At 42.1% G+C, this 22753-nt stretch overlaps 1 protein-coding gene across 4 annotated transcripts in view; it reads left to right on the top strand.

Annotated features, from left to right (window-relative positions):
• Positions 1–22753, top strand: part of SNX4 (sorting nexin 4) — a 2225118-nt gene that overhangs the window by 1091884 nt on the left and 1110481 nt on the right. The gene's annotated exons all lie outside the window — the stretch shown is intronic.

The following is a 22753-nucleotide window of genomic DNA, read 5'->3' as shown; positions in this document are numbered from 1 at the left end:
GATATGGAAACATCATCCAAGGGTCTTTTAAGAATTGATCGGATTATAGGGAACACCTCAGGTAAATATATTTGTCTCCTTCCAGAATAGAGAAGTAAAAATTCTGCTTCAGGATTCCTTTCAGAAAGTTCTGAACAACAGATACTTTCCCATTCCCATGGACAGGAATAGTTCTATTTGCCTTTCCACTGATTTCCAGAGTTCTTTTAAAGATTCATAAGAACTCTCAGAGGTTGTGATTGTGACTCTCTTCTGGCTAAGGCAGCAGTGGTTCTTTCTTTTCAATCTGGCCAAGGGCAATTACCACAAGGTTTCCCACAGAGAGGATTTACTAACACAACACAAGGGGTAGTTTGATACATCCAATCTAGAGACTTAGACAGCTGCCTGGATGATGGCATTTTGATAGGCACCTTTTTTTTCTGTTGATATGCAGCAGGTACTAAATGAGGCTGGAAAACCTGGTAACAGAAAATCATATATGCGCAAGTGGAAAGGATTTAGTTCCACCTGGAAATAGGTGTCTTCTCCATAGGTTCTCAATTTTGTGCTTGAGAAGCTCACGCTGCCTCCATTTGAACCAGCTCATCAGGTTGATTTGATGCTCTTAATGTGGAAGACTGTGTTGTTCATTGCCCTGATATCTGCTAAGAGAGTGTCTGAGTTACAAGCACTTATGGTGAGTCAACCCTACCTCATTTTCCACAAGAACAGTTTGTTTTTGTTTATGAAAACAAGTCTAACCTTTATGCCTAAAGTTGTGTGTTTATTTTAAGATGGATTATTAATCTCCCAGTCTTTTTCCTGAACCAAATAACAAGGAAGAGAGTGTTTTTCACACATTGGATGTACTTGAGCAGCTCGGATACAACTTGGACAATTTTTGACCTTCCAGGAAAGCTTGACACCATGTTTGTTTCCTATGGAGGTAAGAGAAAAGGACAACCACTGACAAAGTTGACTATATTTAGGTGGTTGTCTCATGCTATTATTTTGTTATACTTACAACAATAAGCCGCTTCCAAGCAGGAATGCAGCTCACTTCACAAGGGCATTGGCTTTTTAACCGGCTTTCTGGAAAGTGGCGGACTATAGGAAGTATTTTAGAGGTAGAAGATTAGTCTTTTGTATACTTTTACAAAGTACTGCAAAGTAGATTCTTTTCCCATATCCAGTACATGCTTTGTCAGGACCATTCTCCAGGGACTTTTGGAGTCTTAGTTCTTGGTCTCCTCCCTTTTTCTATTCCTGACTAAGCAGTGGTACTTTACCCAAATAGCTTAGGCTACTACAACAGTGATCTATGTATTGGACATGGTACAGTTGTGCATGTAAACTTACCATAACAATAGATGTCCTAAGGGATCATTGTTGAAATAGCTGTCCTTTCTCCCAGTCCTCCTTTAATATTGGTGCTCTTTTTGGTGTTGTCAGGGTGAGGTTGTTTTCATCCTTCTATATATAGTAATGGTTCACTTTGTTTTCTAGCATATGCTTTCAGGGCTCGTCTCTTTCCTAGGAGAAAAATGCTGTGAAGCTTTTGGTGCTCCATCTGCCTTTTATATGAGCTCCGCATGAGCACTAGGCAGTTGGAGAGCATGAAGGCAACCCAAAGCTCTAAGAAGCTAGCCAGTATAGAAGATTACAGCTCAAATAGCTTAGACTACTGCAGCAGTGATCTATTAGAACATTTACTGTTATGGCAAGCTCATTTACACAACTGTACCTTTTTTTTTGCTTTATTTTTCTTTCCTTGCATGTACCTTTCAGGGCTCTAGCTAGTCTCCCTTCTTGAGCTGAGAAAGTTCTGAAGTATTTGGTTCCATAAGTGCTTCTTTTATCTATGTCTGTTTGAACCACTCAGCAGTTTGGGTACATGGAAGGTGCCCTGAAGCTTTGAAAGCTGGCCAGTGGTCATCTCCTAGGCAGGATATAACCCATACAGTTAGGCTACTGCAACAGTTGTCTATTAGAACATCTGCTGTTAAGTTTACTTACAGAACTGTACTTTCTTTTCAGTCCCACCCCCACTTGCACAAGAATATTGTAGGTGTTTCTTCACCTAGTGTCAAGTCCCACAACAATTGCTTTAATACACTAGTAGATGTTCTCTGCAATGGCATCAGCACCTGAAAATTAAGAAAACTGTATTCTTCTATTTGTATTTCTCACAGGTTCAAAAACTTGCCAAATTGGGAATACTGGTTGGTGCCATTTTTTGTTATACCTAAGTAAAGAAGCTGCCCTTTTTTATGTCTTGTGTCTCTACATGACACTGACTAAGGATCCATTGCCATCTTTACCACATGGAGTTAAAGCATATGCTGCTTCTTGATCATTTTCCACTGTTTAACATGCTGCTCTGTATTGAAGTTTATCTATGCGTTACACTGTAGGCATTTTAGCGCTTCACTTGACTTTGTTTGCTTAATTTTTTAATACAATGTTTTTTTTCCATAAAAACGTAACCTCAGATCACCTTTTTGACAAAATTCTGCAGCAGCACTTAAGTGCATACTGAAGAAGGATCTTGATGACTGTACTGAAAAGTTTAGTTTGGAATATTGATAGCTGCCAATAGTTAAGACACTAAATTATTGGACGGCACAGTGGTGCAGCAGTAGTGTTGTCGCCTCACAGCAAGAGGTTCTCCGGTTTGATTCTCGGCTGGAGTGCCTTCTGTGTGGAGTCTTCATGTCCTCCCTGCCTTTGTGTGAGTTTTCTCTGGGTACTCCGGTTTCCTCCCACCTTATAAAGGCATGCGTCTGGAACGTTTATCCCCGGGACTCTGCTGAAAATTGGCTTTGTTCCAAGTCAGACATTTCTGGTTAACAAATGTTAAATAAATAAAATAAATATAATATGGCAACTATTCTGTCATGATTTTGACATATCTAGTATTTTGACTTGTGACTGTCATTTCTCTTTGAAACACTAATCAGAGTGTACAGGTGCTGTAAATGACACTTTGGTGTAATCACATATAAAAATAGTAATTAGTTTGAGAGTGGGTCATGAAATGGGGATATTCAAACTTATATCCAGATCTGCTTGTAGTTTCCAAATTTTATGACCCCGTTTTCCTTCTGTAACTTGAGCCTTTAGTAGCTTACAGTATTATGACTTGTAAATACCTTTTCAACATAAGTCGTGATTGTACTAGGTGGAATTGATCGGTAAGTGAATAAACTATCTTTCAGCCTTAGATTTGTTTCACAGATTTATATGCCTGACGTATTGATAATTTGTATGCATTATCATTCATAATTTGAGAACCACAGTTTTGAAAGTGCATTAACTGAGAATTCTTTATTTAATTTTTATTTGTAAGGCTGCTGTTACTTACAAGTCTCATGTGCCTCCATTGTTACATGTACAGTTGGTGTCCATTGGTTGAGAATTGTGTATAGTAATGCATACAGTAAACTCTCAGTTAACCGGCACCCATGGGGATTGGTAGATGCCGGATAACTGTAGATGTGAAGTTGTTCAATCTCGCCGTTCATTCTTTACTGATGGGTTCAGAGCCGATCCCTCTGCTTTGATACGGCCAATTGCAAAGCTTGAGGTCTTCAAATAGCTCGAGGTCAAATCCCTATCCCATGATGCACCTGTGAATTACCACAAATCTAGTTTGCCACTGCAATAGATCAGAGGTTCTGAATTTAGCTCATGCCAGTTTTTTCTATTATTCCTTAGTCAAAATTTTAGATAGTAGTTGTATTTAGGCAGTTTAAAAAGCTCTTATAGCTTTATTGTGTGCATCCTGCTATTTAGTCCATTTCCCCTAGTGTGTGATATAGCTTTTTAGTGACCTCTTGTTTTAGGCCTAGTTTTTGCTAGTTTGAGTGTGCTTAGTAAGTGACCTTTGTCACATTGTTAGTGTGTAGAGTTTTTTTTTTTCCTATTTAGTAGTTTAGCCTTCAGTAGTTTAGGAAAGGCTTAGAATTTAAAATTACTGTTACAAAAATGTTCTTGTGTGAACAGTAATTGTCTGTTTTGCATATATTATAGTGTGTTTTTCTAGCAGCTATTCCCTTTTTTTTTTGTATAGTCTGATTATATTGTTAGACAATTGTGTGACAGTAAAGGCCTTTACTGTCATATTTAGATATATCTATATATATATATGTGTATATATATGTTGAACTGCCTTTTGGTGTGTGTGTGTGTGTGTGTGTGTCTGATTTAGCCAGATTTTGAGGCTTCTTATAGTCATTTACCTAACAAAAGGTTTTCCGCTATCTAGTTTGTGTGACAGTAATTTCTTCTCAATGGCTGACCAAGAAAAGCACCCCAAGTCTGGGTTCAAAAAGTGCCCAAAGTGTGGCCAAAAAATGTCTGTTACAGACAGCCATGTTAATTGTGTTTACTGTCTAGGGGCTTTGCATTTGCAAGACAGTTGTGCTATTTGTCATTCCTTTTCCTCTAGGGTCCTGCAGGAAAGGAAGAGGAAACTAATTGATAGAGGCTTGTTGAAGCCTTCATTTCAGGAAGCTTTGAGTGACCAGGATGGCTCCAGTAGGTCTTCAAAGTCTTCCAAGACATCGGACTCAAAAAAAAATCAAAGAAATCTTCGACTTCGGCTCCATTGCCCTCTGACCCGACCGTCTTTACCTTTCGGAACCGGTCCCCAGTCTTGGAACAGGTGTCCGAAGCGGCTAAGAGTCCAGTTCTCCAGTCGTTACCTCATTCGGTACGATCCTCTCAATCATCTATCAGCCTGTCAGATCTGGACGTGGATTGTGTCGTACAGAAGCTGTTATCGGCACCGGCATTAGCCAAAATGATATCGGCTTTGACCCAAATGGCTTCGGAGCCAAGACCATTGCACTGACTTTAACTATTTCTCCTCCGAGCCATGCTGGTCCTACGGAGCTCCAGTGTCTTCGGCCCCATGTACTCTGACGTCGTTGGTGCCTATCATGGACTCTAGGAGCCGATACTCACTGGTTGGGTCCGTGGGAGGACAGTCGGACCGACTTGTCAGTTCCGACTTTGCCTCTTGGGGCCTCGGCTTGGAAGAGCTCAGCTCCTACCTCGGGCTTCGAGCCCACTGTCCTGGTGTCGGAGTTGTCAACGTTTTCTTCGGACCCTTCGGCTCCCTCGTATCGGAGCAGAGGTGCTTTCGATGCCATGAGGAGAGTCATGTCTACTAAGACATCCTCGACCTCCGGTCTGCCTTACTCCTCTCCTAAAGTGCCTGTGTCTGCTACTGCCTCACATGTCCTGACCAAGCGTAGAGACCCAGAGCATCAGGAAGCCCCATTGGGTGGCCCCTGCTCTTCCGAGACCTCACCGAAAGCTCCCACTTATGAGGTTCCCAGGAAGAGATTGTGCAAGAGGAAACACATAGACTCCCCACAGGAGTCTCTTACATCAGATACTGACTTAGATGAGTCAGAAGGGTCCCCACAGTCCCCCTCTTAGGATATCTGTTAAGAGAAAAAGTTTTAAAAACATACTGTTATTTGTCTTTTTCCTGTTCTTGCAAAGTGAACATGTTATTTGTTGGGATATGCCTATCAAAGATGGGCCTCATCTGTGAACAAAATGCAGCATTGCTTATGAACCTGAATGATATCCGTTTTCTGCATTTCAGAATAAAGAAATTTGGTTATAGCTCAGTGAAGCCTGGGATAAGGACGCACGGCCGAGTAAGAGTTAATTTACTGGGGCAGGCTGTGTGTCCTGGAAAATTTGAGCTACCGTTGTTGAATTGAACATTTTGTACTTCTTGAACATTCTGTACTAGCTGTGGGTTTGAGGTAATTTGTGATAAACATGTTTATCCTATATGTTTTTCATAGCCAACTGTCAACGGTCAGAAATGTAACAAAAAGTTTTTGCTTGCAGTATAAAAGTTGATGTCAGTAAACAAGTTGATCAGATCAGAGGAGATCAGATCAGTCCAGACCGGACATCTTGGCCAACATGCTGTGTAATCTGGTTAGCTGCTAATAAAGGAAAATTCATCGCCTGAGACAGATGTGACTCGTTTGAATTTTTTCTTCCGACATTTTGGTCCTTTCGGACCGGAAACCTCTACGAAGATACGGATCAGACCGACAGAGAGACCGAAAAACCTGTGCAGGTGAGGGTTTCTCATCTTAAGATTCCCTCGACTGAAAGCCCTCCGACTGATTTGTCGTTGAAAAGAGGCCGGCCGCTCTCTGATCCCTGTCTGAGGGAGGGTTTCTGAACGAAAAGGGGAAACGGAGTCTCATCTGGTTCAGGTAGGATGAAAAATAAATTTCTTTTAATTTAATTTAATCTTGTCGACAAGGTTTTATTTTTAGTTAAGGATGGGTAGGATTACTTGTTAAGATTATTTTGTTAGGGTCACCCGTTAAGATAGTCCCATTTTATAATAAGCCCTGTAAAATAATTTTGATACAGTCCTAAATACCTGATAAAAAAAAAAGGAAGGTAAAATAGGAAATCTAGGGGAAACATGGGTTCGAGTTGCTGCAAGTGTGAGAGTGATGCCTGTTTAAATGTTGATGCTAAGTATATGAAAGGTTTAAACAAAAATAATGTTAAATTTTTGAAAAAGTGGAAGTCGAGATATGATTTTGATGGTACACTGAATAAGAATGCCTGTGCAAAATTGGTTAGAGATTTGAAAAGAGATGCGGGAACTAGAACTAAAAAACAAAGACAATTGGGATTTCCCCAAGCACAAAAATGGTTAGAAGAGGCAAATAAACGAGCTATAAAAGAAAAACAGTGCCAGGAAAAAGAAAAAATAAATCAGAAGGGATCACTGGTGCCAAGTGGAAAAGTAGCTTTATTTTTAGATAAGGAGGATGAGCATACAGTTTGTGCGGTACAAAGGCAGGCAACTGCCCCACCGTATGGGGAAATTGCTGCTGCTGTACCGGCGGAACGTCCTCCATATCAGTCTGAAGATGTGGGATCTGTACAGCAGGGTGGGTTATTGGCTGCTCAAGGAAACGTTGTGACCCCTCCAATTTACCCGCAAATTCCTGTAGTACCCAAGGTTGCTTTGCAACAGGTAGACCAACCTATGCAGTTAAGGTCGGGACCAGCAGGGCAAGGACGTTGGGCTATTAAACTTTCTGACCACTCAGAAGCCCTTCCCTTAATACAAGTTGCAAACCCACAAGCAGGGGATGTTGGACAAGAGCCAACTATTTTAGTTTATCGTCCCTGGGCTAGAGAGGATATAAAACGAGCTACGGATGGTATTCCTCATCCCAAGGTTAATTTTCAAAAGTTGTCTGAGGACATAGTTGGTATGCGTTTAAGTTATCATCTCAATGGTTTAGAAGCAGAACAAGTAGTGCGACAAATCCTGGGTCCAGATCGGCACTTAGTTTGTGGTACTTGGACATGTAAGGCAGATGACGGCACTACATTAAAGCGTAATTCTGGGGTTTTAGACACGCGAGTCACTGATCTGTTGAAGAGAATTTCTGATAAGTGGCGTCCAAGAGCAGATTGGACAGTAATAAATCAGTGCATCCAAAATGATGATGGATCTGTAGATCACTATATTGTAAGATTGACAGAAGTGTTCAATAACCATTGTGGAATGATGATTTCGCAGGATCAGACTACTGATAGTCCGTACGAACAGCAATTGAAAAACGCTTTTCTTAAACGTTGTAAGGCTCCGATAAATAGTTTTATAACTAAGCATATGGTTGATCACAGAACATGTAGACTGCAACCTTTGTTTGAATATGCACGCCATGCTGAGCGACATTTCAATTTAAAAAAGAAAAAGAAAGTACAAGTGTTATCAGTAGGGGATGATGGTGGTATATTTTTGGTACAGGACCAAAGGGGGCAAGGGCGCTGTGGTGGCGTACAAAGACGTGGGGGCCCGAAATGGGACACGTCGTATAAACAGGGTGGACATTCAGAGGAATATGAGGGGAGGTTAAAACGTGGAGAATGTTTTAAATACGGTAGACGTGGGCACTTTGCTGCCGACTGCGAAGAGTGGCAACATCCCCCACAGCTTACGAACAAGGGCTCCGCATGACTATATGATAGTAAAGGAAGGCGCCAAATTCATTATTGTGATTATTGTAGAGAAGAAGAAAGCGAGAATGATTGTGATGATGATGAGGCAGACACTCTCTGCGATGAATGTCAGGACACCCAGGAAATTAAGGAAGGGCGGGATTGTGACTGTGAAGTCATAAACCTGGCACATTTGGGTATTGCTATGCATCTGGATCAAAAACCCATGATAGAGTTTTTGGTTGAGGGACAGAAAGTGGAGTTTTTATGTGGTTCAGGTGCATCGCGTACACATTTAGGTCCAGCAGTTCTACCCCCGAACTGCGAAACAGATGAGTTTGTCCTTGTGAAAGCGGCAAACGGGAAAATCTATAAGGAACCACTGTCTCATCCTCTATTGTTCACAGATCCGCAAACAAACCAAACTGTTAGGTGTATGGTAATTATATTGAAAGTTTGTCCAGTTAATTTGCTGGGAAGAGATTTGATGCATTTGTTTGGAATAGCGGCAATTCCCACACCTAAAGGCATTGAGGCGAAAAGGTTAGCGGGTGGCTTGGTGGTACAAGGAGTACAAGACTTGTTTTACTGGTATAGCCAGGACTTAATTTCAAACGGGCCGGGGAGGGTTGATGCAGATTTGAAAAACCTAGCTTTAAGTAAATCTAGGAGCGGGTCACCGCAGGTTGCGGCGCACTTACATTGTACTATGCACTACAGACAGGCCCCTGGTCCGGATAAAGAATTCGAAAAAGAATTCTTTAGGCACAGATGTGCAAAGATAATTTTGAATGATATGTTTTGGGATAAGCAAGGTAATACAGTAGTGACCTGTACTTTGACCAAGGAAATGAGTTCTTTATATCGCTCAGGTTATAGCCCACATATTTCAATTACTAAAGCAGTGGGGACACATTGGGTAGATTTGGCGAAAAAGGTAACAAATTGGGACACAATGTCCGAAAGTCAGTTGAAGGATCAACAGATCCAGGTACAAAGATTAAATTGGGTGACTTCGGCACAACCAAGTGTGCACCTCAGGGATAACAAAACAGAAATGGCATGACAAATCCTCCTAACTCAAGAGGAAGATAGTGCATTAAGTGCCTTACCTGTAGATTTATGGTCAAAAGGTAAAGGGGATGTAGGACTGATGAAAACAGCAGGTGAAGTTTGTATAACTCCAAAGTCAGGTTTTAGACCTCGTAAGCACCAATACCCGCTAAGTAAACAAGCAGAGAAAGGAATTAAGCCAGTCATTGAGCAGCTAAAACAGGTAGGAATTCTTGTTGAATGCCGAGATTCACCCTGCAATACTCCGTTGTTTCCTGCAAAGAAACCGGATGGGTCATGGAGGTTGGTTCAGGATTTACAAGCAGTTAATTCGGCTGTGATCCCAAGAGCACCGGTGGTCCCTGACCCCTATATAATACTTAATGATTTATTACCTCAGCACAGATATTTTTCTGTCATAGATATAAGCAATGCCTTTTTCTCCATACCACTACATAAGGAGAGTAGATTTTGGTTTGCTTGCACTTATCAAGGTAAAAGATACACCTACACCAGATTGCCACAGGGCTATTGTGAGAGTCCGACAATATTCGCACAAGAAATGGCTGCGAATTTAGCTCAGTTTGTTCCCCCAGAGGGAAGCCAGGTTCTGTTGTATGTAGATGATATTTTGTTGGCCTGACCCATGCAGGAAAGTTGTAGAAAGGATACCCTTGCCCTTCTTAGTTTTTTAGCTGAGCAAGGACATAAGGTAAATAAAGAAAAGTTACAATTGTGGAAAGCACAAGTAAAGTACTTGGGTTATTTAATTTCGCAGGCAGGTAGACATTTGGAGAACAAAAGAAAACAAGCAATTCTTGAGGCACCTATGCCTACGACTAAGCAGGAGATGATGTCCTTTTTAGGTGTGACTAATTTTTGTAGAAGTTGGATCCCTAACTATGCTGAGGAAGTAGGGCCATTGACCGCACTGATCTATGATACTCCCATGGCGGCTAAGAATAATATACAGTGGACAAATAAGGCAATACAGGCATTTATTAGAATTAAGCAATTGATAGCAGGATCCTCTGTTTTGGGTTTTCCGAACTATTCTAAGCCGTTTGTACAAATGGTTGATTGTAAGGGAGGATATATGACTTCGGTTCTGGTACAAGTACATGGGGATAAACAGAGGCCGATAGCTTTCTACTCCTCCAGATTAGATCCTGTTGCAAGGGCATTGCCGCATTGTGTTCAAGCTGTAGTGGCGGCCGCCATGGCAGTACAAGCCTCAGCATCATTAGTTTTGTTTCACCCATTACAATTGCGGGTTCCACATTCAGTAGCTACTATACTTTTGCAAGATAAGATAACCTTTTCATCTCCTAGTCGACATTTGTCGTGTATGACAGTGCTGCTGACACAGCCTCATATGACCATAGAAAGATGTACTACTCTTAATCCGGCGACACTTTTGCTGACTCCAGAAGAATGTACTCCACACGTTTGTTTAGAGAGCATTCATGACAAAGTACTTCCCTGACCAGATTTAACGGATATTCCGTTGATAGATTCTGATCTCGTTTTGTTTGTAGACGGATAAGCAAAGAAAGACACTGTAGGAAAAACACTAGTAGGGTATGCTGTCACCACAGAAACTGAAGTTTTGGAGGCAAAAGGATTGTCAAACATTTATTCTGCACAGGCAGCTGAGTTGGTGGCTTTGACTCGAGCTTGTACCTTAGGGGAGGGTAAAAAAGTGACAATTTATACAGATAGTCAATATGCTTTCTCCACTGTACATGTTTTCGCTCAACTATGGAAGAATAGGGGAATGGTTACTGCGACAGGCAAACCAATAAATCACAGATATTTAATTTTACAGTTGTTAGATGCAGTGCAACTACCACTTCAGATAGCGATATGTAAATGTTCCGCACATACCAACAGAAAAGACCCTGTCTCCAGGGGAAATGCCCTTGCTGATATGGCTGCAAAAAAGGCAGATCAAGAAAATGATTTGCTTTTACATGATAATGATTTGGAGCCCGGACACCTCTTAGACTTAGAGACACTAAAAGTAATGCAAACATTGACGACACAGAAGGAAAAATGTCGTTGGGTAAAATATGGTATCACTCAACAGAGTGGGTTGTATAGGGCATCAGATGGCAAAATGGTATTACCCTCAAACCTTTTTAGGTATGCGGCATTGGTTAGCCATGGACCTGCCCATGTAGGAGTACAGATGATGATTCAAATAGTGTCTAAGATGTTTTGGTGTAAAGGGTTTTCAACTTATGCAAAGCAGTTCTGTTTATCTTGTTTATTATGTGCAAAGTATCATGCTCAGGGCGGAGTTAAAACGTCTCAGCAGGCATTCCCTACCCCTCCGTATCCATTCCACACACTCTGTATGGACTTTATTGAATTGACACCCTCAGAGGGAAAAAGGTTCTGTTTGGTCATTATTGATGCTTTTTCTAAATGGGTAGAAGCTTTTCCAGTGAAGCATCCGAATACACAAACAGTAGCAAAGCTTTTGACTACAGAAATAATTCCCCGATTCGGCCTACCAAGACGCATTTACAGTGATAATGGGTCTCATTTTGTTAACCAGATTGTTCAGAAATTGGGTCAAGTGTTTCAAATTGATCTCAAAAATCATTGTGCTTACCATCCCCAATCAGCTGGACTGGTGGAAAGACACAACGGTGTCTTGAAGAGTAAGCTCCGCAAACTAATGGCAGAAACACATAGGTCATGGACTGCGTGCCTTCCATTGGCACTCCTGTACATGCGAATCTCACCTTCCTACAAAGGACTTACACCATTTGAACTTTTGTTTGGGAGACCATATTACGTCCCACAGTGGCAAGGATTGTTGCCAGCGGAACGTGAGGGGGGTGAGGATCTAGCAGATTATATGAAGAAGCTGCTAAATGTCAAATCTCTTGTAACCAATGACTCCTTTGCAGATTCCAGAAATGAAACCTTGTTAAGCGTGGCACCCGGGGACTGCATGTGGATCCGAATTGTGAAGAGAAAGAATTGGTCATCCCCCAGGTGGGAAGGCCCATACCAAGTACTTATCTCGACACCTACGGCTGTAAAGATCGCTGAGAGGACTTCGTGGATTCATATCACCCACTGTAAAAAAACTCAAGGCTCTTCCTTCTGCCATTGATATTGGTCAAACTCCACCAGACCTCTGAGCGCAAAGTCTGGCTACAAAGGGGGATTAGCCCAATAGGGGTTAGTTCGTCTCAAACCCAGTGAAGAAACCAACGGCGCGAGGTAGTCCTTAGGGAGGATGGCCATGTTCAACTGGTACTTGAACTGTCACATAATGATGATTTTGGTGGCGAAAGTAAATATGTCCATACGAGAAGGAACAGTTGCAAGAGAAAAAGGAATGGTGGTGCTGCAAGCGCAAACAGGTGTTACTACTGTGTTTAAGGTGAAACTTTGTGAAGGAATTTTGGACTGTTCTAAATGGAACAATAATAATTTCTTGACTCGTGCAAAATACTTGTGCAATAGAGACTGTACGTCCTGGTCAAGTGTTTGGTGGTCAACAGATGTGAATGGATGGGAAACAAGTGGTGCAGTGATACCAGAGAAAGATAAAAGCAGGCAACAAAGAATAAAAATTGCGCATTTCCAAGGTACTGGAGTAGTTACTATAACCATTGTGTCACCACAAGAAAGTGATTCAGGAGTTTATGGAATCGGAGTGTCTCTTCCAACTAGAACTGATCCTTTGGGGACCCTCCAACTTAAAGTACAAAGCCTTAAGAATGCTACAAATAAAGCAGATTTTGCCTTCACAAAAGAAGAACAATTGTTACTCGAGACTGGATTCGTACACCATAATGAATGGTTATCTTGGGTTAGGTATAGTACCCGAGAAGCACATCGTGAGAACTGTATTTCTTGTGCTGAAGGTAAACAGCAATTAGCAACAGTCCCATTGATGCAAGATGAAGGTATAACGTGTCTGTTGAAATTATTCTTCAACAAAACTGAAGATAAATGCAAAGATGAAACTCAGCGTTTTCCGGTCATAAGCAAAGTTGAGAAACCGCCTGCAGCGATTTCCTATCCAGGTTCGTATATGTGCATTTCCAGAGATGGCACAGGGAAAAATTATGGCAATATGGGACAGAACTATTGCAATGTTACTGTGAATGGCAATGGGAATCCATTTCTGGAGAACCAAACTCATAGTTTAGCAGACGTATGGTGGTTATGTGGAGACAACAAACTCAGATCAAGGCTTACGATTCTTTGGAAGGGAACTTGTGCACTTGTAAAGTTAATTCTGCCATTCTACATTTTCCCAGTTCCAGCAAGCAATTTCGTAAGAGAATTTGAAATAAAGCCGAAGTGATTGAGTAGGAGAAAAAGAGAGGCACCGAAGCAATCTTTCGATAACGGTGTCTACATCGATAGCATTGGCATACCAAGAGGCGTACCTGATGAATACAAAGCAATAAACCAAATAGCAGCTGGTTTTACATCCATCTTTGTCTGGATTCCACCTAATAAGAATGTGGACTGGATCAACTACATTTACTATAACCAGCAGCGTTTTGTGAACTATACCAAAGATGCATTGAAAGGAATTGCTGAACAACTGGAGGCCACTTCGCAGGTGGCATGGCAGAATCGAATTGCTTTGGATATGCTCCTGGCTAAAGAAGGAGGAGTTTGCAAGATGTTTGGGACTTTCTGTTGTACATATATTCCAAACAACACTGCGCCTGATGGAAGTATCACTCAAGCTTTGAAAGTTTTGGAGATGTTAGCCGAAGAATTGGCAGAGAACTCTGGGGTAAGTAATCCCTTTACAGATTTTCTACAAGCGTGGTTTGGAAAATGGCGTCGTCTCATCAGCAGTTTCCTGGTGTCCGTTGGAGTCGCTGTGGCTATCGTGGTGGTATGTGATTGTTGTTGTATACCCTGTATCAGAGGTCTTCTACAAAGACTGGTTGATACTGCTGTTACGAAGACTATGTACCAGCAATTGCAACAGACTGGTGAAAGTGAATACATTGAAATGTGACTCTTTGCAAATGTTTTTGAAGTTTAAAAATTTGTCTTGCCAATGAGGTAATGTATGCAAAGAAAAACTTAGTTTTTACCATATATTGCTGAAATAAAAGACAAATAAAAGTGTTTTCAGGGGGGAAATGTTAAGAGAAAATGTTTTAAAAACATACTGTTATTTGTCTTTTTCCTGTTCTTGCAAAGTGAACATGTTATTTGTTGGGATATGCCTATCAAAGATGGGCCTCATCTGTGAACAAAATGCAGCATTGCTTATGAACCTGAATGATATCTGTATTCTGCATTTCAGAATAAAGAAATTTGGTTATAGCTCAGTGAAGCCTGGGATAAGGGTGCACGGCCGAGTAAGAGTTAATTTACTGGGGCAGGCTGTGTGCCCTGGAAAATTTGAGCTACCGTTGTTGAATTGAACATTTTGTACTTCTTGAACATTCTGTACTAGCTGTGGGTTTGAAGTAATTTGTGATAAACATGTTTATCCTATATGTTTTTCATAGCCAACTGTAAACGGTCAGAAATGTAACAAAAAGTTGTTTTGCTTGCAGTATAAAAGTTGATGTCAGTAAACAAGTTGATCAGATCAGAGGAGATCAGATCAGTCCAGACCGGACATCTTGGCCAACATGCTGTGTAATCTGGTTAGCTGCTACTAAAGGAAAATTCATCGCCTGAGACAGATGTGACTCGTTTGAATTTTTTCTTCTGACAATATCTCCTTTTCTGAGATACTTGAGATCCTTAGGCAGAGGGGTGACTGGCAGTCCAAAAGCCCTACTGAGGATGAGTCACTTCTCCTGAAGTCTTTTGTGTCTCAGCCCTCCACCTCTTGGGTGTCTCCGCTCTTCGATGAGCTGATGCAGCTGGTCTCACGAAGGGTGTGGGAGTCTCCAGATACTATGGAGCCTGTCCCTACGAGGCCTAATAAATTCATTTCTGCCCCCTGGACAAAACATTCCTAATAAAAGGTGTTCCGGTTGATGCCATGGTGGTGGCAGCAGCCACCAAGAAAGAAATGTCTGAGACTTCCTTGTCCATCCATCCTACTAACAGAGACTCCAGGATTATGGATAGATACGGGAAGCGCATGTTTAGTTCGGCGACTTTTGCTCTTCGATTACTGAACTATTTAACCCATTTTACTAGGTTGCAGAGAGAGCTCCTTAAGGAGTTTGGCGATGCTTTTCAGGGTTCAGTAGCTGCAGGAGCTTCCGACAAAGTGGCTGCCCAGCTTGCTACCCTAAATTCTATTGTCAACTCATCCATGCTCCTCATATCCTATGCAGCTTATGGAATGAGTAGGACAGCTGGTACAGGCTTTGCTCTTAGAAGACATTCCTGGATGCGCTTGTGTTCCTTTGCGGAGCCCTTCAAGTCATCCTTCGTGAACACTACCTTTGATGGCGCATCCCTTTTCAGGCCTAAAGTGAAGGAAACCTTAACTAGGTGTGAGCAGGACGGAAAGACTCTATCTGCCGTCGGGGTCCGTTTTTCCACCCCTACCAGACCCTAGCCCAAGGGTCAAAGGGGAGGGAAAATGTGGTTCCGAAAAGCCCAAGGAGCCTTTCAAGACACACGTGGTGAACCCCTCTCCAGGGGCGGGGGGGGGGGTAATAATGGAAGATGCCGCCCTCGCGGCAGAGGGGGGTCTGCAACACTACGGCGACAGAGATCACTTCTTTGGGAAGCCCTACCAGCGCTCCTTAGAGGAGGCCGATTGTCCTGCTCTGGAGACAGTCGGGGGGTCGCTTATCTTTGTACCAGATGCGACAGCTGGGTACAAAGTATCATTTCCAGGGGGTATTTCATTCCATTCATTCCCCCCCCCCCCCAATCATAAGAAAAATCCCAGACGTTCCGTCCATTTACAGGGAACAGGCAACAATAGAGGTCCAAACGTTGCTAAGAAAAAGTCATCCAACCAGTCCCAGCAGACCAGACAGGATCCGGAACTTACTCGAGATTCTTTTAGGTTCCAAAGAAGATGAGGGACTGGAGACCCATATTGGACCAAAGCAGACTGAACCAATACATAAAGAGAAGTTTTGAATGGTCACGCTTCAGTCTGTTCTTCCTTTCTTAGGGAAAGACAATTGAATGTGCTCAATAGATTTCAAGGATGCGTACTACCACATAAAAATGGCCAGACCATACAGGGATCACCTGCACTTCCAGCTGGGAGCCAATCATTACCAGTTTTGAGTCCTGCCCTTTGGTCTCACTACAGCCCCGAGAGTGTTCACCAAATGCATGGCAGTGGTCACAGCTCACCTGAGGCATCTAGGATTCCAGGTGTTTTCGTACCTAGACTGGCTCCTTACCGCCACCACCAGGCATCAACTCATTCAGGCCAGGGAGTCCACTCTGCAATCATCTGGGCATTACATTCAACTCAGAAAAATCTGCCTTGTTGCCATCGCAGCATATCGTTTTTATTGGGGCAGAGTTGGACACCACCACCACACTAAGGCTTCCAATAGAAAGAGTCTCTCTTCTTCGTCAGCATGTCAGCATTCTGATATCAAAAGACAAAGCACCAGCATCAGAAGTTCTGAAAGTATTAGGCATGATGGCAGAGGCAATTCTAGCCATACCACTAGCTCTCATACACATGTGGATACTACAATGGCTGTTGTTCACTCAATGGTCTTACCAAGAGCTCCCCATGACTCACACTATAATGATCACAAATTCTTGCAAAAAGGACCTTTGGTGGTGGTTGACCTCACTTCATGTCACGATAGGATGCTCATTTGTGATACCTCAACTAGCGGCCACAATGGCCATGGACGCTTCCCCTGATAGGGTGGGGGGGAGCATTTTCAGGGAAAGACTGCCCAAGACACATGGACCGATCAAGAGACACATCTGCATATCAGTGAGATGAGAGCAGTACTTTTGGCGTTGTGGTACTTTCAGGACTCTCTTCCTCTGGGTACGATTGCGATTCAGACAGACATGTCGGTGGTCTGGTATTTGAACAAACAAGAAGGAGCCAGGTCTTACCCTCTTTGTCGAGAGGCTCTCAGAGTTTGGCAGTGGGCTGTTTCCACCCAGCACTTTCTGTTGGCAACACACATCCTGTGGAGTTCCAACGTGATAGCAGACAAACTGAGCAGGGCAATCTTGTTGCCCCACGAGTGGTCCCTCAAGAAAGAAATATCGGACAGGATATTCCGCAGGTGGGGCCAGCCTTGTTGCGACCTTTTTGCCAGTCACATCAACATGAAATGCAGAAGCTACTTTGCCCTGATTCCCCCCCTCCAGGGAAGCCCCAAGGGACACACTCTTACACGATTGGCCTCCGGGTCTCCTTTATGCATTTCCACCAATCCCATTGATACCCAAGGTTCTACAGAAAGCAAAAGCCCTGGGAAAGACCATCATTCTAATAACACCCCATTGGCCTCATCAGATTTGGTTCCCCTTCCTTTGACTTCATCTTTTGGAGGATCCTTGGATTCTGGACCCAGTTCCAGACCTTCTGATGCCCCCATCGGGGGATCTTCATCCCTCTCTGCAGTCCCTGAAGCTCACAGCTTGGCTGCTCCAGTTCCCTTCATAGTCAGGTTCCATGGGTCCTCATGTTTGGTATCTACTTCTCTGACGTACAGGCTAACACAGAAGGTCTTTGGCTAACAAAGTTTGCAGATGAATGCAAACTAGGAGCCATAATTGAAACTCCTAACGATGTGGACATACTACAAAAGGGCCTCACTGCGACAGATGCCTGGTGTCAAAGCCATGGCCTGAAGCTCAATGCCAAAAAGTGCATTATCATCCCCTTTGGTAAAAACTCTGTACCCATGAACTACCACATAAGTGGTAGTCTACTTAACGCCTAAAGTGTGATGAGACCTTGGGACACAGGTGAACAGTAATCTCTCCTTTGATGATCACATCGCCACAGTGGTCAGGAAATCCTTCTACGTTGCTCACCTCATCACAAAAGGTTTCTCATCCAGAAAAAAAGGTCATCGTTCCCCTCTACTCGTCTCTCATTAGACCCATTATAGAGTACAATGCCCCTTTTTGTATGTACCTTACAAAACATCTACAACAACTGGAAAGGCCACAGAAATACCTCACAAAGAGGATTACTGACCTCAAACAGATGCCCTGCACAGACAGTCTCAAAAAACTCCAGCTTTACTCGGTCGCATATCGCCTATTCAGAGGCAATCTCTGCCTAACATACAAAGCTATGTCAAACCCAGAGCTGTTGGACATGCTCCACCTAAAGAAATCCCAGCCCCTCCGAGCTACACGCTCTAGGGACCTAAACCTTTTCACCACAATAAACAGAACATGCTGGAGGGATAGATTCCCGTCCCAGAGACTTCCCATGCTCTGGAACAGACTACCTATCTATGTCAAACAGAGCTCTTCATTAGCACTCTTCAAGAAGAATCTTGATGATTGGATGGTAAATAGGAAATTCACCCCAGGGATCACTTCTGTGGCTCTGCTCGACAGGGGCACAGGAAAATTATTTTCTTGGGTGGCAAAAGCCAGGGTACCTTTTTGGCTAGGCTTATATAGACCCTAGGGCTAAATAGCCTAGTACCTACCTATGAACCTCTCCAATGAGACAAAACAGATCCTTTTGTCTTCTCATAAGTCCTCTGCTAGGAAGCTATACCTTAGCAAATGAAAATAATTTTCTGTATGGGCCTCTAAAAATAACATTGATCCTTACCAAGCCCCTATGGCCTCCATCTTAGAGTTCTTGACTATGATATTTTACAAAGGTGCTGCAGCAGCAACAGTTCGGGTTCAAGTGGCTGCTATTTGTAATTTTCATCTTGGGTTTGAAGGATTGAATATCATGTCTCACAAGTTATCCAAAGCCTTTCTCAAAGGGAATTTTCATATAAGACCACCTGTGAAATCTCCCTATTCTCCATGGAATCTAAATTTTATGCTTTCCTGCACAATTCCTCCCCCGTTTGAACCAGCTTCATCTTGTGATCTCAAATGTTTGTCTTGGAATACCATCTTTCTGGTAGCTATTACTTCTGCCTGCAGAGTGTCAGAGCTTCAGGCTTTATCCATCAAGTCTCCCTATTTGATAATTCATGTTGACGGAGTATCACTTAGAACAAATCTCTCATTCTTGCCCAAAGTTTGCATGGAAACCAATCTCAACCAAGTTATTGATTTGCCAGTCTTCTTTCCTAATCATTCTAACAATTTAGAGTATATGCTGCGCAAACTAGATGTTCACAGCCAGCTCAGATTTTATATGGATAGAACAAAAGATTTCAGGAATTTGGACCAGCTTTTTGTTTCATTTTCAAACTCCAGGAAGGGGAGACCAGTGGCTAAAACAACTCTGTCTAAATGGTTATCTGATTGTATCACCTTTACCTATTCAGCTGCCAGTATGCTTCTGCAACACAAGATTAAAGCTCACTCAGCCAGAGCAGTCTCTACATCATCTGCCTTTTCTGCCAGACTTCTCATTGATAACATTTGTGCAGCAGCCACTTGGTCAAAACCTCATACCTTTATTACTCATTACAAAGTTGACAAGGCCTCCAGGGACAGGGCCTCCTTTGGATCCACGATCCTGAGAAATATACTCCTGTGAGCCACACGAGATTGATGGTGCTTGGGACGCTACCCATCAGTAAAGAATGAACGATGAGATTGAACAACTTCACATAAAAAAGTTATATACTTACCATAACGTTGCATGTGAGTTGTTTATCTCGCCTTCATTCTTACGTCCCTCCCTCCTACATCCTCCTTGGCTGATAGATGACCGATTTGCTGGATCTATCCTGGTTACTCAATCCTTCTATTCCTTTCCCTGGGAGTGAAAGAATGACCTATGGTATTCGTATATGCAGTAAACAAGATCTGAGGTAATTCACAGGTGCATCATGGGATAGGGACTTGGCCTCGAGCTATTTGAAGACCTCGAGCTTTACAGTTGGCCGTATCTGAGCTGGGGGATCGGCTCCGAACCCATCAGTAAAGAATGAAGGCGAGATGAACAACTCACATGGAATGTTATGGTAAGTACATAACTTCTTTTTTCTGGTTGCTTGAGAGTTACTATTAAAAATATGCCTGATTACGACTCTACCCTATATTATTTGTTTGGTTTGACTTGTTCTCACGTTGGGGAAAGAGGGAATTTATTCCTGTATTCCTTTTTAAAACTCTAAAAACATAAGGCATGTTTTTGCAGGGGAGGGGGACAAAGTGCAACACATGAAAATTGTACTGTATTTCTTCCATATTTTTTTTTGCTGGTTGCTTGAGTTCCGGTTAACTGAGATCTTACTGTATTTATTTTTTGTTTATATAGACTTGCCTCTGTCTCAGGTTGTGGTTGCTGAGAATCTTCAGGGTCAGACCATTTATTTAGTAGCCAGCAATCTTTAGCAGTAGCACATTTATTTTATTTATTTTCCATTTGTTGACTGGGAAAATCTGACTGGATACATGTCCATGTTCAACAGAGGCCTGGAGATAAAAGCTCCAAAGATAGTTAGAAGAATAAACATAACAAAAATATACAGTTAAAGTTTACAAGCTCAGTAGAGACATTTGAGTTATACAGTCAAAGACTTAAGATACAGCACACTTAATAAAAACACATTACATAGTATAAATACACAGGTATCCATAAATTTAGTCAGGTTTAGAGCAGGAGCATAGTCGATGTTTATTAAGACACTGCTTGAGACTTTTCTTAAATTGTGTTAGGGAGGTCTCTCGATTGATGTCATCAGGCAGGGAGTTCCAAGTTTTACCAACAGAATTGGCAGACAGAGAGTCACCCGCCATGTTTTTGGATTTAACAGTTTGGACTACCAGTCTGTTAGATGAGCGAAGTGGTCTAAAGTTACTGTGGGGGTAGATAATGTTTTTAAGAGCAGGAATATTGTTTGGTTGGTTAAGTACTTTGTGAGCCATTATTAATTGGTTGCACTTTAATAGGCTGGGCAACTCTAGCCAGCCCAGGTAGCTTAGGTGCTTACAGTGATGTGTTATTTAAGGCATACCAGTGGCAAATCTAGCTATGTGGTTATAACAGGTGGAGAGTTTATTAAGATCACATTTGTTTACGTTGGTAAGTAGAGGGGAGGCATAGGAAAGGGTAGAGAGTAAATGAGAACGGGCTATGGCTATTCTAGCAGGTGGGGTAAGAAAAGGTTTCATCCTATACAATGTACCAAGTTTTTTTGTGAATGGTTTTAATAGTTTGGTTGACAAACTTATTGAATTTGAGACTGTTATCTACCAAAACTCCAAGAAGTTTTGGGCACTCATTGGGAGATATTGTACCATTATTTGATTTTATAGAGAAGGGTATAACAGAGGACCTTTGGGTGGGAGAGAAAAGTAGGATTTTAGTTTTATTTGAATTTAAAATAATTTGACAGTTTTCAACTATATTAAAGGTATTTTGGGTTAGTGACTGAAATACTGATTGGGAGGTGGCTGACCCGATTAAAGTAGAGTCATCTGCATATTGAATGCAATTAGCATTTGGAATGGCCAAATGGAGGTCATTGATAAAAATGAAAAACAATAGAGGACCCAGAATAGATCCCTGGGGGACTCCAAGGGAATTGTGAAGGAGGTTGGATAGTTTATTTTGCCAGAGAACGGCTTATTATCTATTGCAAAGATATGATTGAAACCACTGGATAGAATGATTGTCTAAGGAAATTTCTTTCAAGGTGGAAATAAGTAGTTGGTGGTTAACCATATCAAAAGCCTTTGAGAGATCTAGAAAAAGGATTGAGGATGGCCTGTTGTTTCTGTTATAGTTAATAGCATCAGAGGAGGTCAGAAGGGCTGTGGTGGTACTATGATGAGATTTTGCCAGTAGATGGTTCTGGATTAGATAGTGCAGAAGCTGCTTATGGATGCACTGTTCCATAATTTTAGCCAGTGGTGATAAGATAGCTATAGGCCTATAATTGGAGAGATCAGTGGAGCTACCACCCTTGTGTAGAAGTATGACATAAGTTTTCCAGAGAGGGGACTGTAGCTTCTGATATGCTATGGTTGATCAGGATGGAAATGAGATATGCTATGACGTTTGCAGCTTTTTTCAGGTATTCAGCAGGGAGATGGTCAGCAGATGGGGTAATGGGTATTAGTTTTTTGATTAGTTAGCAAATAATGGATGTAGAGACTGGAAGGAGGCTAAAGGAGAATTGGGTACTCGGAATGGGAAACTGTAAGTTAGAGGAACACTTGGGTAGTTGACTGGATAGGGCCTGGATAGTCTCAGTGTAGCAATTATTAAAGTTATTAGCAACATCCTCCAATGGTTTATCAGTGGAGGCTGAGGGAGTATGGTGGATTGACCTGGGTGCAGTAGTTTATTTATACCTGCCCAAAATTTTTGAGGGTATTTTTCTTTTCTATTCTGAAGATGGAAGTAGTTTTTTTTATCCAGTAAGATGGCTCTTTTAGTCTCATTCCTAAGTTGCCGAAATTTGTTATGAGCCTGAGGAGATTTACTGGAACGCCACGTGGCCCAAACCTTATTTCTGAACGAGATTCTTAATTTGGTTTCCTTAGAGAGCCATTGCGCAGTTTTTGCTTTAGTCCTAATGATGGGGGCAGGAGCATGGGAGTCAAGGATTCAAGGATGGCTAGGAATTTTTCATTAAAGTAAGAGACACCTTCATCTAGGGGTAAGTTTTTCAGGGGGGGACCA

This window comes from Protopterus annectens, chromosome 6.part0 (genome assembly GCF_019279795.1).
Source record: "Protopterus annectens isolate FY-2018-M chromosome 6.part0, PAN1.0, whole genome shotgun sequence".
NCBI lineage: Eukaryota > Metazoa > Chordata > Ceratodontiformes > Protopteridae > Protopterus > Protopterus annectens.
The sequence above is the reverse complement of the archived record's forward strand: the minus strand, read 5'-3'. Positions and strand labels throughout refer to the sequence as shown.